Source organism: Palaemon carinicauda, chromosome 8, assembly GCF_036898095.1.
Source record: "Palaemon carinicauda isolate YSFRI2023 chromosome 8, ASM3689809v2, whole genome shotgun sequence".
NCBI classification, from domain to species: domain Eukaryota; kingdom Metazoa; phylum Arthropoda; class Malacostraca; order Decapoda; family Palaemonidae; genus Palaemon; species Palaemon carinicauda.
The window spans coordinates 105,373,088-105,390,587 of record NC_090732.1 but is presented as its reverse complement, the minus strand read 5'-3'; positions in this window follow the sequence as shown (position 1 = coordinate 105,390,587).

The window sequence follows — 17,500 nt, the reverse complement described above, 5'->3', positions numbered from 1 at the left end:
CTCGTAGCGTGGGAGCCATGGCTCTAGAGGCATAAGGTTGCCAGCGTAGTAAATTGAAGAAGGGGTACTAACCTTGCTTGCGAGGCCACCCTCTCTCAGATAACCCCGCCCACCTACCTCTTGTGATGAGAAATAGAACAGCAAATCAGATTCAAGAATTTTCATGCACTTTTTAACCACGTGAAAACATAAAAATGACGCAATCTCTCATGGTCATACTTCGTGTGTGTCATACAGCATACCTAAACAAGTTTACATAAGATTACAAAACTATATAAAAAAAGTTAATTCTTGAAAATAACATAAATTTGCATATACTGAACTGAATGAAAATACAACTAAATGAATGACGAAAGTAACATGATTTACGTACTTTACTTAAATCTATGAGAGTGTAATTCACCTTACGAGCTTGCTATACATCTCTTAAATACAGGAATGAAATACATGAATGAAATATTTACTCTTATGCTAGATCAGCATCTTAAGATACCTCCCCCCAAATAGAGTATTTATTCCGGGCCTGAATCCATTGATTCAGCCCAAGATAAATAATCTACAACCACGTTATCTTTACCTGATATATGCTTTACATTAATACAATATGGTTGCAAAAAAAAGGACCAGCTAGTTAAGTTTTAATTATTATTCTTCATTTTATTAAGAAAAGTTAAAAGATTGTGATCTGAATAAATCGTAATTTCATAATTCTGTGGCCTATTCACATAAATTTCCAACTTGCTTATTGCTGTGATAAGCGCTAGCAATTCCTTTTCAACTGTTGAGTAGGCTTTTTAATGCTTCTTCAGCTCTGACAACATAAAAGAAACAGGGTGAAGAATTCCTTAATTACCGTCTTGTAATAGGACAGCTCCAATCCCATTGTCTGACGCATCCACTTGGATAAGGAATTTCTTGTTGAAATCAGGTGCTGGCAGTATCAGTTTCAAAGTTAATATGGCCTTTATCCTGTCGAAGGATTCCTGGCACTCGCTGGTTCATACATATTTTTTATTCGGGGCTAGTCAAATCCGTCAAGGGAGCGACTACAGTCGAAAAGTTCGAGCAAAACCATCTGTAGAATCCTGCCATCCCTAAGAATCATTGTAATTGCTTCCTCATTGTGAGGAGTGAGGCTTTCCTTATTCCTTCAACGTTAGCAGCTACTGGGTTCATTTTTCCTCTTTCGTCTTAAAATCCCAAGTACCGAACTGTTGCTTTTCCAAATTCACTTTTCTCCAGGTTAATCGTCCAGTGTGCTCCTCATAGCTTTTGAATTATTTTCTCCAGGATTCTAAGATGATCTTCCCAGGTTGATGAATATATCACAATATTGTCAAGATATACGCCTACTATTTCAATCGATCCTAAAAGGGTATCCATCACTCGTTAAAAGGTAGTGGGTGCGTTCATTAAATCAAATGGCATAACTGTGCATTGATATAACACAAACAGGGTTATAAAAGCAGATAACAATTTTGCATTATCATCCAAAGGAATTTAAAAATAGCCTTTTGATAAGTCGATCTTGGAGACGAACCTCGCTTGTCCTATGCTGTCGAGTAGTTGGTCTATGAGTGGCAATGGATAATTATCAGCTGCACTGATCGAATTCAACTTTCGGTAGTCCGTACATATCCTGAAAGATTCATTTGGTTTTTTTTCACGAGCAAGCATGGAGAACTGAAAGAACTAGAACTTTGTTCGGCTAATCCGTTTTGTAACATATAGTCCACTACTTTTCTCATGTCTTCTCGGTGATACAGCGACAGTTGCTAAGCGCATTGTTTGAATGGTCTTTACATTGTTTTAATGTGTTTCTCATATTTCGTAAAGTTGGTTCGTTTCGGGACGTCCGAGACAACTTCAGGGAAACTTCTAATCAGTTGGTTTAATTCATCTTGCTGCTCCTTATTCAAATGAAATAATTTCTCTTCCAAGTTCCTATTGATGGACGAATTATTCATTTTGCTTACCGCCCCTCCCTCATATCCATCGTCGTCTTCCGTGGACAGAATGATTTGCGCCATACACACCTGTGAAGCTTCAGTCTTGTTTCCGGTTAAGCATGGTTTCAATAAGTTAACGTGTACCTTCTTTTGGTTTCTTCTTCTTCCTGGGTTTACAATAACATAGGCCAGGTCACTGATCTCTAAAATCCTGAATGGTCCTTGGAACTTGCTGGTGAGTGGGAATCTCCTTAGCAGTAAGAAAACCAATCCCTGTTGTCCTACCGCAAACTGTCTGTCCATACTTTTTATATATCAAACCTTTTCTTCGTTTTACCTTGACTCATTTTCATGTTTTCTAGGGAAAATTTCCTTATCTCATTGATCCTTTTCCTGAAATTCTTGACAGATTCTCCATCCATTTCATCTCGATCCGTCCCTTTTTCTACCAACATTTTAATCGGTCCTCCTACTTCTCATCCAAACAACCATTTCATTTGCGCTACCCATGCTTTCTTGATAAGCATTACGTACCTCAGATAAAATCAATGGTAGTCCGATGTCCCATTCATTTTCTGTTTCATTGCAGTACTTTGTTAACATACTCTTTAGGGTTTGATGAAATCTCTCTAATACCCCTTGGGTCTCCTGATGATAAGAAGTAGACAGTTGTTGTTTCACATCCAACAATTTCATCACGTCCTGAAACAGTTTTGACATGAAATTTGTCCCTCGTTCACTCTGAGCGATTTCCGGAATACCAAACTTAGTAAGAAAGTCTAGTAACTTCTCAACGATTACTTTGGCACTGATTTTCCTGATAGGTATGGCTTCTGGGTATCTCGTCACTGAACACATCAAGGTTAACATACATTCATGACCTTTTTTCATTCTTGGTAACGGTCCCACAATATCAATCATTACCTTACTGAAGGGTTCTACTCGCACTTCAATCGGGTGTAGGGAGCTTTCTTGGCGTATAGGTTTTCCAGCCATCTGACAGATGTGACATGCACGGCAAAACTGGCTCACATCCTTATGCACGCTAGGCTAAAAAAGGGTTTTATAATTTTCTCTGTCGTCTTTTTTAATTCCCATGTGTCCCGTCTCATGTGATACGGTGATCACCTGTCATCTTAACGGTGCGGGAATCAATATCTGACAGTATATCCCCCATTCGGCATTCCCAGGGATATCATAGGGTGTGGGCTTCCTCATATGCAACCCCTCCTTAAGATAATAACAGGTGGTAGACTGCTGCACCTTCATCTCATCCACCACACGGTGCAATAACTCTGTTAACGTTGCATCCTTCCGTTGCAATCCTATCAGCCTTTTCCTGCTCAATTGTCTTACTTGTAAAGCTGATTTTTTTATTTCTTACAGGTCCATTTCTTCCTTGTCTTCCACTCATCTGTCGTGCGTCTTCTCTTGTGTACATTCAAGGGAATCCTCCTCTTGTGTACATTCAAGGGAATCCTCCTCTTCTATTAACAAATCCTCTAGGTTCACCGTTCCTTCGGTTTCTCTGTCTTCATCTGTAGCCCCTTTCTTCATCATACTCCTCGTCGTCACACAACTAGGAAACAGATACAGGAAGTCCTTCTCAAATTCAGTCGTAGGACTATGCTTCAATGGTTTCTCCATTACAATGGGACAAGGCACAAACAGTGCTTCACAAACCTCATTACCCAGCAGGACTTCTACTAACTCGACAGCCAATGAATCCTTTTCCGCAAAATCAAAATAACCTGTCACCAGCTCGCATACAGTTTCTAACGGCAAATTGGGTTAACCTCTTCACCTCCTATTCCCTTCAAAATAACTGAATCTCCTTTTAAGAGACTGTTCCACCAACGGGTGTACATTTTGTGTCACTACGTCTTGGTTATAGCCCGTGTTGCGTAATATTTTGACCGGGATTTGCTCGATCCCATCCACAGTGGCTAACATACCATCACAAATATATGATTTAAAGGCCTTCACGCTGTTAGGGGTTGTCCTGTACATCGTGTAAATGTTAGCTGGCTTTTTTTTCCTCGTTGTTCATTCTCGTTTGTTTCTTCGTCTTCGCATTCTGTGATATTGAATTATCCTTAATCACTAGGGCAACTGCTTTCGGTTGGTTTGACCAACATTCCTTACTGATTTGGCCTTTCAGGCCACACTTAAAACCCTAGCACTTACAAACATTTGGTCCTAAAGATTAGTGTATAATTTTGTGCACGGAAGTCCAGCTTTAGAACAGGAACACTTTGGATTTTTCTGGTCTATTGTTAATGTCTCTGCCTTGTGAGCTGAGGATGTTGGGGGGGGGGGAGATAAGTTTGGGGGAGCCTATAGGTTTACATGCTAAGCCATCAGCAGCCATTGCCTGGTCCTCCCTGTTCCTAGCTTGAGTGGAGACCTCTATGGGGCATTGTCCTGCTTGCTAGGGCAATATCAGTACCCCTTGCCTCTGTTATTAATAAGCGGGCTTTAAACGTTTAGAATAGAACTCATTCCACCCTCTGCTTTTGTTACCCATGCAGGTATCCAAACGTCTTTCTCTTTCCTTTAAGCCAGTCATTAGGTGATGGTATGCACAACTGTATATGTATACAAGATGTCCGGAGTCTATATGTATAGGCTATTGTTTTCACATGATGTATGAGTGCGCCATAAATATATAATGATATTGATTATATTTGACTTTATCTTACTAGTAAGCTGTTATACTATAGATTTCATCATGGCGTATAGCATCCAATTTGATACACCACATTTGTCTAAATTTCTAAGAAAATACAATATTCATTGAAAAAATATTCTGCATATCACTCCAAGAATTTATAAAACTTGAAGTTTCACTTTCCCTTTCCGAATAGCCTAGCCTATTCTTTACAGATCCTCACTGGGCTATTTCTCTTATCGGGCCCTGTGGGTTTATAGCATCCTGCTTTTCCAACTAGGGTTCTAGCTTAATAATAATAATAATAATAATAATAATAATAATAATAATAATAATAATAATAATAATAATAATAATAATAATAATACAAAAGATTACCTTACCTGTGTTGGTGGTATATGCTCAAAAGATTGGCACTTCTTTGTGAAAAGTATATGTTTTATATCGTTTACTCTGTTTTTTTTTTTTTTTTTTTTTTTTTTTTTTTCAAATGAATAGCTTCAGCATTGATAGGATGAAATGGATTACTGGCCAAAAGGAGAAAGGATTACGTGACTTCAGTAAAATGTTCCCAAGTTACCTATGCTGTCTTCTTTCCTAATTGCAGTGAAGTGCATTTTCATATGTAATCATGCGCACATTAACTTTTTCATATGAAGAATCCTGCGGTTCGATGCCTGGCCTTTATGCTTCACAGACTCATGTGAAGTGATGTAGATGTCTTTGCAAGATATGAATTTTTGTATGATAACTGTTTGACTGAGTCAATTTAATTCTTCCTTATCCTGAGAATATATTAGGAAGTTTGTGGTTTTTTTTTTTTTTTTTTTTTTTTTTTTTTTTTTTTTTTTTTTTTTTAGAGGGATTTTCGTAGAAGCTCATACTTTATTTCATTGGTCAATCCCCCTATTTTTTTTTTTCTGACTCAACGCATGATACTTGACTGGAATTAGGGATCTTGGCCAACGTCTGCCCTCTTAGCTATTTTAAGTTGCATCTTCAAGTGTTGCACATATTCATTTGCATGATCCTGGAAAATATAAACTGATAGGTAAATTGTGCGGCGTAATAATCCACCATCTTCGCAACAGCCTTCAAAATTGAATCATTGGCTCAAAGATGTTTTTAATTAGTGCTAGTATTCAAAGTGCAATTTTCTTTTTCAAACTTTTGCATACGGCGTGCTTGCTCATGTCCAGATAGCATCCAGTTAAGAAATGCTTGAGGATATTGGGTCAAACCTACTGCTCACCTTTTTTCACCTTACAGTTTTCCTATACATACGCCTTTTCTATTGGTATAAATGAAAACCTTTTGGTAAACTTATATGTAAACCATTTCTTTTCAAAATCCCATCAGTTTGATCTATCAATGACATCATATCTCTCAGATGAATGCATAACCATCATCCTATTTCTCCATTCCATCATTGTTAGGTATATCTCTGCATGATTATAGTCATTACGCTGCAGCTTTGCTCTAACTAAAGCTGTCACTTGGTAAGCATGCCTCTTTCTTGTAATGTGTGAGCATTTTAAAAGTGCTTGTACAGAACTACTTGTTGCTATATTTGCTTTAATAATTGCAGCACTCCATCCAGATCCTTCCAACAGGTCTCCCAAGTTACTCCACATTCCCTTTTCAAGATGAAGACTACCAAACATTACGATAAACCCATCTTCGCCAGGTAACTCTTGGAATTCCCATAGAATTTATTTAGCTGCAATAAATATTGGACAATCATATACCGTCACGAGTATTTGCTGGGCATAAAAGAAACGAACTGTTTTCTTGATGATTTCCATGCCATGTTTATCATAGCATCGTTCATGCAGATTGCAATCTCATCAAAGATTGGTAATAGAGCAGAGATGCCAGGTGGGAGATTTTGTGAAGGTTGTCTTCTTACATGCAAAGTGGGCCAAAAATCGAAACATTGTCTTGACATTCTCAAGAATATAGAACTCCAGTTCCATCTTATATTTATACTGCTTCATCATCCTAAGCCTTGAGTAAAGATCCCCCTGGGAATGAGAAGGCAGATTCATTGGCGAAGAATGCTGCATCCGAGTTGCTGCCAATAAGGTATCCCATTCCTTGTAATGATTTCCTACCTAACATCAAGAAATTGTTTTGCAATAAATGGCAACAGCACTGGGATAGTCTAGATAGCAATAAAATGAGAGAAGTAACAAATGCCATATCTCCTTGGAGGTAAGACATGATGCCCCGAAAATGGGAGACGTCTCTTTATCGTCTTCGTATTGGTCACACTCTGTTGACACACGAATTTCTGCTGAAGGGCTAACACCAACCGTATTGTGACGACTGTTTAGTACCTTTAACAATGAGGCATTTGTTGACCTAATGCCCCAATTATAATAACTTTAGAAATAGGTGAGGATGGCAGGTTCATCCTTGCCAAGATTCTTGGACATGATGTGTCCTACTATGAGAGTGGCATTTTTAGATTTATTTCAGAAGCAGGTCTTCTGAAAACTATTTAACTTCTATAATGACATTCAACTTCTATGGTTTTAATTGAATATTCTTTTATTTTTTACATAAAGTAAATGATATTGGCACCAATGACCTTAGATGTCAATCAATCTGGCACTAGCGTATTCTTAGAGTTCGAAAATTTGCTGGAATAATTCCATATTTTTCTGAAAAAGATATTACACCATCTTTAATCAAAGACTGCATTTGACGTAGTATACCATGATTTTCTGCTGTTGGAAATTAAATATACTGATTCCGGTTCTATGAAAAGATCCAATCAAAGTAGTAGAAGAAGATTTATAATCAATACTGTCTAATACTGCAATAGTGCACAATATCAGTTCAGGATGAGATGGGCAAACAAGTTTGTCATGGAAAGCTTGCTTGCGGACAGACTTTGTTAACATATCCTCAAACTCCAGCACTCTTCTATTAGTAATCCCCAGTCCATACCTGGCCACTATTTAACCGAGGGTTTCACTTCTTGTCATGATATGCACTTTCAAACTAATATAAGTGGCAAGGTCTGGTTCCTGTTCAATTGGATTCCCGCTGAAGACATGTAAAGGTGTAACTTCTTTAATGGAAACTCTCTTCTTACCGTCCAATAAATTTGGTTTGGTACTGAAGACATTGGTGTTACGACAGAAACAGTGCTATTGATGCTAGTTATATAGAGGAGCATCGATACCAGTAGGTGTAAACTTGGCTTTAAGAGTTCCGATGTAAATGAATTTTCTAAATTATCATCTAGAAGCATTTTATTATTGGTAACTGTAAAAAAAAACTCTCCTCTACAAAGCGAATAAAAATTCTTTATTTTCAAAGTTTCTTAAAAGCTTTTTTTTTTAACATTTATTTCATGCCCACTGGAAATACCAGTAATGTTGGCTTTCTTTTTGAGAAGATACCCTGAATTCCAACATTTTCAAAATGGTCCAGAAGGTTGTTTCTGAAATAATAACAATTTATTTCTACAATGACACCAGTTTCCTCCAGCCTTTTTGAATGAAATTTGCAAGTTCCATTCAATTCTAAGGTATGTGTACTCTCTCTTAATTCACTTTTTATTTTATTTATAGTTTCAACCAAGGCTCTGGCTTTAGCCATGTAGATGTTAACAGTATCATGATCGATGGCTCTTTCTATATTTTGTCAAACATGTAAAATGATGTTTGGCCTCCAAAATAAGTAAATCACTAGATGCCATTAATCTTGGTGATTTTTCAGCACACTATGGGGCATATTTAATAAATGTTTCTATGCTTATTGATCAGAAAATAAAGCTACTACTGGCAGCAAATAAGTTTTATGGTTGCCTCCTTGCTAGTCTCCTTTGGCTGCATATTCCTCCTGACTCTTTCTTCCGTTTCTTGCCTTGACGTTGTAGTTTACCATTGCTGAATTATTGGTGGCAAACTTTGCACCAGCAAGCTTTGATTATTTCAAATGAGGTTGCTTATAGTTTTCATCAAATAAGACTTGGTAGTGCAAAGCTCCATAATTCGAAAAGACAATAAAAATTTTCAAAATACTCTTACAAACTTCCTTAGAAGAAAATTGCTTGCCTTATTTGGAAAGACAGTGTATTCAGCCATTTTACTTTACATATAATAGAAATTGTCCAACCCATGTCCTCTAATAAGAAGAAACATAAGATAATAAGTAAATTTGTCTGTTAAATTGTGTTAATACAAAGTTGAATTGTAAGCAAATTTGTTTAAAAGCTGAACATACTTTATTCTGAAGGTGGTCATATGAAATATGGTCATGAAAATCATAAGAATGGATATTTTAGTTGAGGCGCTAGCAAATAGTAATTTTATATATTCTATTTATCATCTCTGAACGTTTAGAAATTTTGTCCGACTTGTAAGCCTTCATAAATTTGGTGCTAATAGCGACTACCATACACTTTGATATAAAGACTGTGGTGGTGAGAATTTCAAGATACAAAAATAGACTATTGGATATTGCCAAATTATCATTTTTTTTAGATTGATAAATGAAACATTTAAAATTTTTTGATATAAAGAAATTAAGATCCATTTTAGTATACATAAATGACTTTTCACAAGGTGTCACAGAATTTCATGACTGACCTCACCAGTCCTCCCCCTTTCGACAAAGCTCATAAATCCATTTTTGCAACATGTTAAAACCAGACTTATTTGTGAGGTTTACTCGCCCACTCTAAAAGTAAGATTTCTGATCTGCGTTGACCTAGGATAAGTTTTTCCTTTGGAACAAGGCCTCTCCTTGTGACCAATTGTGGTCTTCATGCTTCAATATTAACTCTGCAATGAAACAGTTCATCTAGAATGACAACACTCCCAACAACAGCTTGAAGTCTCTTGGCTCCAGCATTTTTCTGGTAAAGCATCTTCTGCACTTCATCCAGGTTATCCATTATATGACACTTCTAAAGGCAGTATTTAGCCATGTTACGTTACGTTTCTAAGGAATAGACAATATACACACATATGCATATACAATAACAGCAACAACACATGAAGCCGTTTCTAGTCCACTGCCGGACAAAGGCCAAGCCCCAGACAGAAATTGACATAATTTCTGTCTCGGGTTTGGCCACTATTCATCACTCTGCTAGCCAGTTCAGATTGGTAATGGTGGGAGGTGTTCTTCAGATCGGTTACAGCAAACCAACATAATACGGGTGGCCCTGACTAATACAGTTTTACTGATGAGCCGTTGTAAAGGCTGTGCCTCTCCCCAGAACCTGAACCTAAACTATATACAAACCATTTCCCCACATTAAGGTATCCCTTCTTAGAAAAGAACACTTTAGAGAGGTTATGAATAGGAGATATGAAGGGATTAATTTGATTGATATACGTGAGGTTGAGAAAGACCTTAATGTGCCCATGAATGAATTAAATGTGTTTGAAGTCGAAGCTATCATTGAAATACTAAAGAGACGGAAAGCCACTAGATATGATGATACAACTCCTGAGATAATATTGGCCTAAAATGAGGTGACTCCCAGAATACTTACAGGACTATTTTGTAGAATATGGCATAGAAAGGTGAAACCTCATGAATGGGAGCTAGGCGTGTTGGTGAAAATGGCAGAAAAGGGAGATCTGATCGATTGCAATAATTACAGAGGCATCACAATTACGTCAGTTGCCATGAAAATATATAGTTTGCTCATTCTAAAGAGAGAGAGAGAGAGAGAGAGAGAGAGAGAGAGAGAGAGAGAGAGAGAGAGAGAGAGAGAGAGATTGGTGAAAAGCTGAGAGATAAACAAGCAGGATTTAGAATAGGTAGAAGTTGTACTAACCAAATTTTCACTTTAAGGCATGTGGTACTACAATGTGTAGAATATAAAAATCCACTTTTGATGACATTTGTGGACTATGAAAAAGCCTTTGAAAGTGTGCATCGGCCAATTTTCTGGAGTCTTGCGTTATTATGAAGTATGGAAATTTGATTAAATCTGTTCATGAAAATAGCAAGTGCAAAGTTAATGTTGGTGGAGTCCTATCAAATGAATTTCCAGTGAATAGTGGAGTACTCCAAGGGAAAGTTTTGTCACCAACGTTGTTTATCCTCCTCATGGATTTGGTAACTCATAGAACAGTTGGGGATAGTGGAAAAGGATTGGACTGGATTAGTAACAGAAAATTAGCTGACTTAGAATATGCTGATGATAATATCCTTATTAGCAGAACACTACTGGACGTGCAAAGCTTCCTTATCAGAATACAGGAAATATAACAGAAGCTTAGGCTCAAGGTAAATAGAAGAAAGACAGATGTGAGGAGAGCAAAATATGCAAAAGATGAAATTCCATTGTAAAAAAAAAACGGGATTAATGAAGTGAAATCCTTTAAATATTTTGCAGCGATGATCTGAAATAAAAGATCTTTAGAATTTGAATTTATTGAAAGATTGATAAAAGCAAATCAGACAATGGCTAGGTTAGGAAAAATTTTGAAAATAAATCGCCTGAAATTACATAAAAATCAGGCTACATATCAGTTTAGTGATATCGGCGTTATTCTATGGATATGAGTCACGTTATGACAATGAAAAAATATCAAACAGATTTTGCAGATTTGAGAACAAAGCCTTCAAAAGAATATCCGGAGTTACATGGTAGGACAGGATTAGAAATGAAAATATAAGAGAGATTACTCGAGTGCCATAAGTGGATGAGATCATGGTGAGCGGTAGATGGAGGTGTTTTGGGCATGGTCTTCGCTCTCCCCAAGAGAGATAAGTTCACCAAATTTTTAAGTGGATTCCACAAGGCAGTAAAAAAGTTGGAAGACCCAAGCCTAGATAGATGAGGACTATGAAGCGTGAAGTAGATGATGAATAGAGAAGTGTCGATTTATAAGCTCAAGATAAAGACGACTGGCGAAATCTAACCGAGGCCCTTTGTGTTAATAGACGTATATATATAAATATATATATATATATATATATATATATATATATATATATATATATATATATATATGTATATATATATATATATATATATATATATATATATATATATATATATATATATATATATATATATATATATATATATATGTATATATATATATATATATATATATATATATATATATATATATATATATATATATATATATATATATATATATATACACATATATATATGTATATATATATATATATATATATATATATATATATATATATATATATATATATATATATATATATATATATATATATATATATATATAAGTGTGTGTGCGTGATTGTGTGCTTGCTTGTGAGCTCTCGCTTTCCTTCCGGTAATAAAGAGTTGACTCGCTGGGATTTTCAATTGTTTAAAGCTTAAGCTATGATGTAAAGTTAGGTTAATCTCTTGTAGTACCCTTGGATGATAGCCTAGCGTCCTAATCTAACGTCCTTAGCTAATCTTTCAATGCATTCATTACATTAGGGATAGTCAGTTATGGTAATACAGGCTGTTCTAGGTTTTATCTAACAGGCTGGCAGTCAGTAAATTAGAAACTCATATAGCATACATTTTTACAACGATTTTCCATGAGAATAATAGCTATCTGTAAGAGTAGCTTAGATTGATACGTTAGGCTTTAAAGCATACTTATCTAAGGATACTTTACGAAAGTGAAGTATCCATAGATAAAGGGGTTGCCAGTATAAGTATACCATATCGAAGACTGTGGAGTCCTTGGAAAGGACAAGGAATGCTTGATGTACTAAAATAAAATATATTCTTACTAAATATTTATCTCAAATCTTTCCCAAGTCTAACCAGAATCGATGCCCTCCATAATCTCTCTCTCTCTCTCTCTCTCTCTCTCTCTCTCTCTCTCTCTCTCTCTCTCTCTCTCTCTCTCTCTCTCTCTCTCTCTCTCTCTCTCTCCCATGAATCTTACTTACTCTAATCGTTCAGATTATAGGATTTTATAGATGAGATAAGTTCTTTTTACTGAATTAATATCAATGAAGTAGCGTATCTATTCGTCCTTAACACAATATTCTTCTTGGTAGAATTGCCTCAATGATTAAGGGAAAATATCGAATTAGATAGTTTATCTTAAAAAAGAATAGGTGTCAGCCAGATATGATAGAACTTGGCATGTGTACCAGTACTTAGAGGGAAGTAGCCTTGGGAAATGTAAAACTATTTCACTGTAAAATATTTATTGGCATTACATATTAGATTATTTTATAGTAAGTTAGATGTTTGAGTGGTTACTACATCATAAGTATTTTCCTAAAAGTTATTGAATAATTTAAAAAAGCCTTTCATGATACCCCTTGATAAATATTGGTTGCATGTTTAGTTTATGAGTGCGTTTATCAATATTTTGAACAACGAGGTATCCCATAGTGGTGAATCGAACACATTGGTACATGCGTGGAGACAACCCTTATAAGAATGGCTGTTTGGTATTTCTCAATCGTCCCATCAATCTTCAACCACGATCCTTTCCGCCTTTGACTTTCAGTTTGATCTCTTTGGTAATTTTATAGTTGTTAAGCATCCTAAACTAAACTTACCCTAGTTGTTTGCATCTATTTATACTAGTAACTGACGTCATGGCATGGATTGTCTTTGACAATACTATCACCAATTTCGAGCCAGTCCTACAAGTTTTGAAATTTAATAACTTTATGATGTCACAACATAGGGAACATAAAGGAAGTAAATGGTAACTCTCGTGGTGTAAAGAAAGTTTTTTTTTTTTGCACATGTTAATCTAAAATTACACTAAAATGGACTTCTTACCCATCGTTATCCCTACAATAAAGGGGTCGGTTGCCTGATGCACCCTTTCCAGTGCCTTCTTTCAAAGGCATTCTCTGCCACCAAAACTCTTCTCTCCATATCATCCTTCACCTAATCTCGTCATCTAATGTTCTGGCTTTCTCTCGATCTTCTCCCCTTACAAGTTTCTGCGAAGCCCTCCTCACTCCCTCCCAACAATCCTTCCTCATTATGAGTCCACATCATCTAAGTCGTGAAACTCTTATCACTACTGTAATCTTTACTACGCCTGCCATCCTCCTTCTTTCATAATTTTCCCATTTTTCAAGCAGTGATATTCATATAATCCACCTAAGCAGTGTCCTCTCGGCTCTTTTAAGGTTTGCTTCCTCTTTTCGTCTTAAACCCTCTTTTCCGATCCATATCACAACACTGGTCTTATTACTGTACTCTAGATCTTGACTTTTAGCTTGATTGGCTTTTCTTATCACATAATACTCTTGCTACCTCCGTCAACTTCTCCGAGGCTTCTTTTATCCAATTCTCAACTTTAGCCTTATGTCCTCCCTCCTAAATTATTGTAGATCCCAAGTATCTAAATTGTTCCACCTGTTTTATAACTGAGCGTCTACTTACATGTATGGCTATCCTCTTCCTACTTTTCTTATTACTCACCATAGCTTCAGTCTTATCCACATTTACCCGCAAGCAACCCCTATCCACTGTCACATGTCACTTTACAACCTTTCTCTGTAAGTCTTCCTCATTTCAGTGGTAATCACCAAATCATCTGAATATACCGACTTCCACAACTCCTCATTTCTGATCTCTTCATTCAGCTCATCCAAGACCAGCAAAAATAAAAACGGGCTTAATGTTGACTGCTGTCGTAATCCAAAGGCTTTTTTTTTCCCTTCAACAGCTGTTATTTATTATTATTTTTTTTTTTGGTCCTTGTTTTATTTTATATTTTCTCTACTATTCCAACCAACTTCTCCGGGAATTTCCTCTTCCTCAACACAGACAAAATTTCTCTTGGTATTCTATCTAGCTTTATCTGAATCTACAAAAGCTTAAAAGAGCTTCTTGACTATAAAGATGGTATCCACAGTCCATTTCCCCATCCTGAATCCATATTTTTTTTACCTAGTCTTTACAATCACTCTCTCCATCTCTAATCTAGTACCCTCTAAAAATCGTCCAAACAATGCTCTGTTAGTTTAATTTCCCTGTAGTTAGCACATTACATGATGTCACCTTTTTGCTTAAATGTAGATACTATTATATACTCTCTTCACAGTCTTTAGGCATTATTTTCCCTTCCCATATTGTTCTCAATAAATCCCGCATATATTTTCCCCCTTTTATAGGTAGTGTCTTGACCATTTCAATTTAAAACTTTGATGGACCTAATGCTTCATCAATTTTCCTTTCACTTAATGTCCGCTTCGCTTCTGTATTCCGTATCTGCATCCCTTGCCAATCTACCCTTTATTTTTCTCCCAGCACTTCTCCGGAATATCAGTTAGAATTTTATGCCAATATGTAAAAAGAATAGAAATAGAGCGAAAAACATGCCAAAAGTATATAGAATACTTTGTAAATCCTGAAGTTGTGCCCAAAAAAATATTCTTATAGGTTAGTATGTCCTATAAATATAACTTCATAAAAGGCAGAATATTTTTAATGCAGACTTAGTTCCTTAGCAGACGTCGGCTGTATAATTCTGATAGAATGAGCCAGTTTAAGAAGATTGCAGAGATGGTAAGATTTGATAGCCTGGTACTCATAAAATAAAGATTTTTATCACGTATTTTCCTTTCAAATAAAATCTGGTCCATTAATTTTCAACAGCTTCTTTATATATCTACCTATCAAACATGTTACCCAGTTTCCAAGTTAAATGAGGTTATATTTTATGTGTAAGATTTATTCTGTACTAGGCGTTATATCTTAGCAATCTATGTTCGCTAATGATTATACTCGTATAGGCGGATGAGCAACTTGGAGTAATGAGAGCTTTGGGTATGGAGGCAATGCCTCCCTAAATCACGATGAATTCGCTAGCAGCAGGGTGATGGACAAACTGTCTCTTTGGCTTTTACTCCTGATGCCTAGCGGTTTATCTTTACTAAATTTAGTATTGACCAGCAAGGGTCACTTGACTTAGATAGGCACTGCGCAAAGATAAAAGAATGGCCCTCAGTCCTGGGCGCAGTGGGGGTACTAAGAATTTCCCGGTTTGTAAATACTAAAGAAAAATTTGAAACAGGTAATTGGAATGTTAGAATCATGAATCATATTGGGAGGTTACAGCAGGTGGAGAGTGGTTATATGAAATATAGTTTGGATACCTTGTAAGGGGATTGGTAAGGAAACTATAGACCAAGGCAATATATGTATCTATTCAGGAAGATCAGAAGGACTTTGAAGAGAAGGAGTAGGAAGGATAATGACACCAAGAACAGAGAAGGCATTAACCAAGTGGAGAGCTGTAAATAGTAGATTATTACTAGGAAAGTTCAAATCAAAGCAGTGCAATTTGAGTAATATATTTTGCTATGCACCAATAAATGATTCCCCAAAAGAAGGGAAAGATGAATACCATGAAGAAGTGCAGAGTGTAATAGATGAGATCTCAGAGAATGTTATAAAAATTTTGAGCTACGACTTCAATGCTGAGTGGGAAGGAATAATCAAGGGGCAGAGAATGTGATGGGTGTCGAGGTTCCTGGCGTAGTTACAAAATGGAGAGCATTTCATAAGTTTCTGTGCAGCAAACAATCTTGTCGTTGGAGGCACTTTTTTCAACACAAGAACATCCACAAGTATATATGGACTTCACCGTGTGGCAATTACAAAAATCAAATAGATCACATTGCCATTGATAACGAGAGAAGGAGGACTCTGAGCAATGTAAGAAGGTATAAAGGCGCGGATATTACCACTGATCACCAGCTCCTCATTGCCACACTGAAATGAAAAATTAAAGCATCTAACAGAAAGGTAGATAGAATATATAGGTTTGATACGACTAAGCTTTTAGAAGAAGAGCACAGAGAAACATTTGCAATTGAATGTAGGAATTGATTTGCAGTCTTGGAGACTTTAGGAGACGAAGATAAGAAAATCAATGAAGAATAATGTGATATTAATAACATATATATGTTAGTTGCCAGTGAAGTCTCTGGACACGCAGTTACAAGGAGAAAGCCCTGGATATCAAATGATATTTGAGATACTATAAAAGGGAGACAAAAACAGAAATTGGTTGTTGAAAGTTTTCGAGGAAGTAATGAAAATTACTTCCAGCATTGATAGTGAGGTCAAATGAAAAGCTAAAAGTGACTGGAGAGAACATTGAGACAGTAAAGCACATGAGGCTGACAAAGCTATGAATTCAGGAAGGGGCTATGGTATGAGACTTGCTCATAAAGTTATTAAAAAATCTCTATGGGGGCAAGGAAGAAGAGGCATATACTCATCAAAAAGAGAGATGTTATTCAAACAGAAGATGAAGAAAGACAACGTTAGTTGGAACACTTGAGTGAGGGTATGAATAGGAGGTATGATGGAAATGATTTGATTGATATAGCTGAAGCTGTTAAAGACCTTGTTTGAAGTTGAAGCTATCCTCAAAACACTAAAAAGATGGAAAGCCCCTGGATGTGATGGAATACCTGCCAAGATAATACTGGCTGAAATTGAAGTGCCTTCCAGACTACCTACGAGATTATTTTGTAGAATGTGGCATGAAGGGGCGAAACCTGATGAATGGGAGTTAGGAGTGTTGGTGAAAATAGCAAAAAAAGGAGACCTGAAGGATTGCAATAATAACAGAGGCATAAAACGTATGTCATTACTTATGAAAACATATAGTATTCTTATTCTAAAGAGACTAGAAAGAAAGATTGGTGAAAAGATGAGAGATGAACAAGCAGGATTTATATAAGGTAAAAGTTGCACTGACCAAATTTTCATTTTGAGACATGTTATACAGCAATGCATAGAATATAGAAATGCACTTTTGATGGCATTTGTGGACAATGAAAAGGGCTTTGATTGTGTGCACCGGCCAATTTTATGGACAGTCCTGCGTTATTATGGAATTTTTCTTAAATATGTAAAACG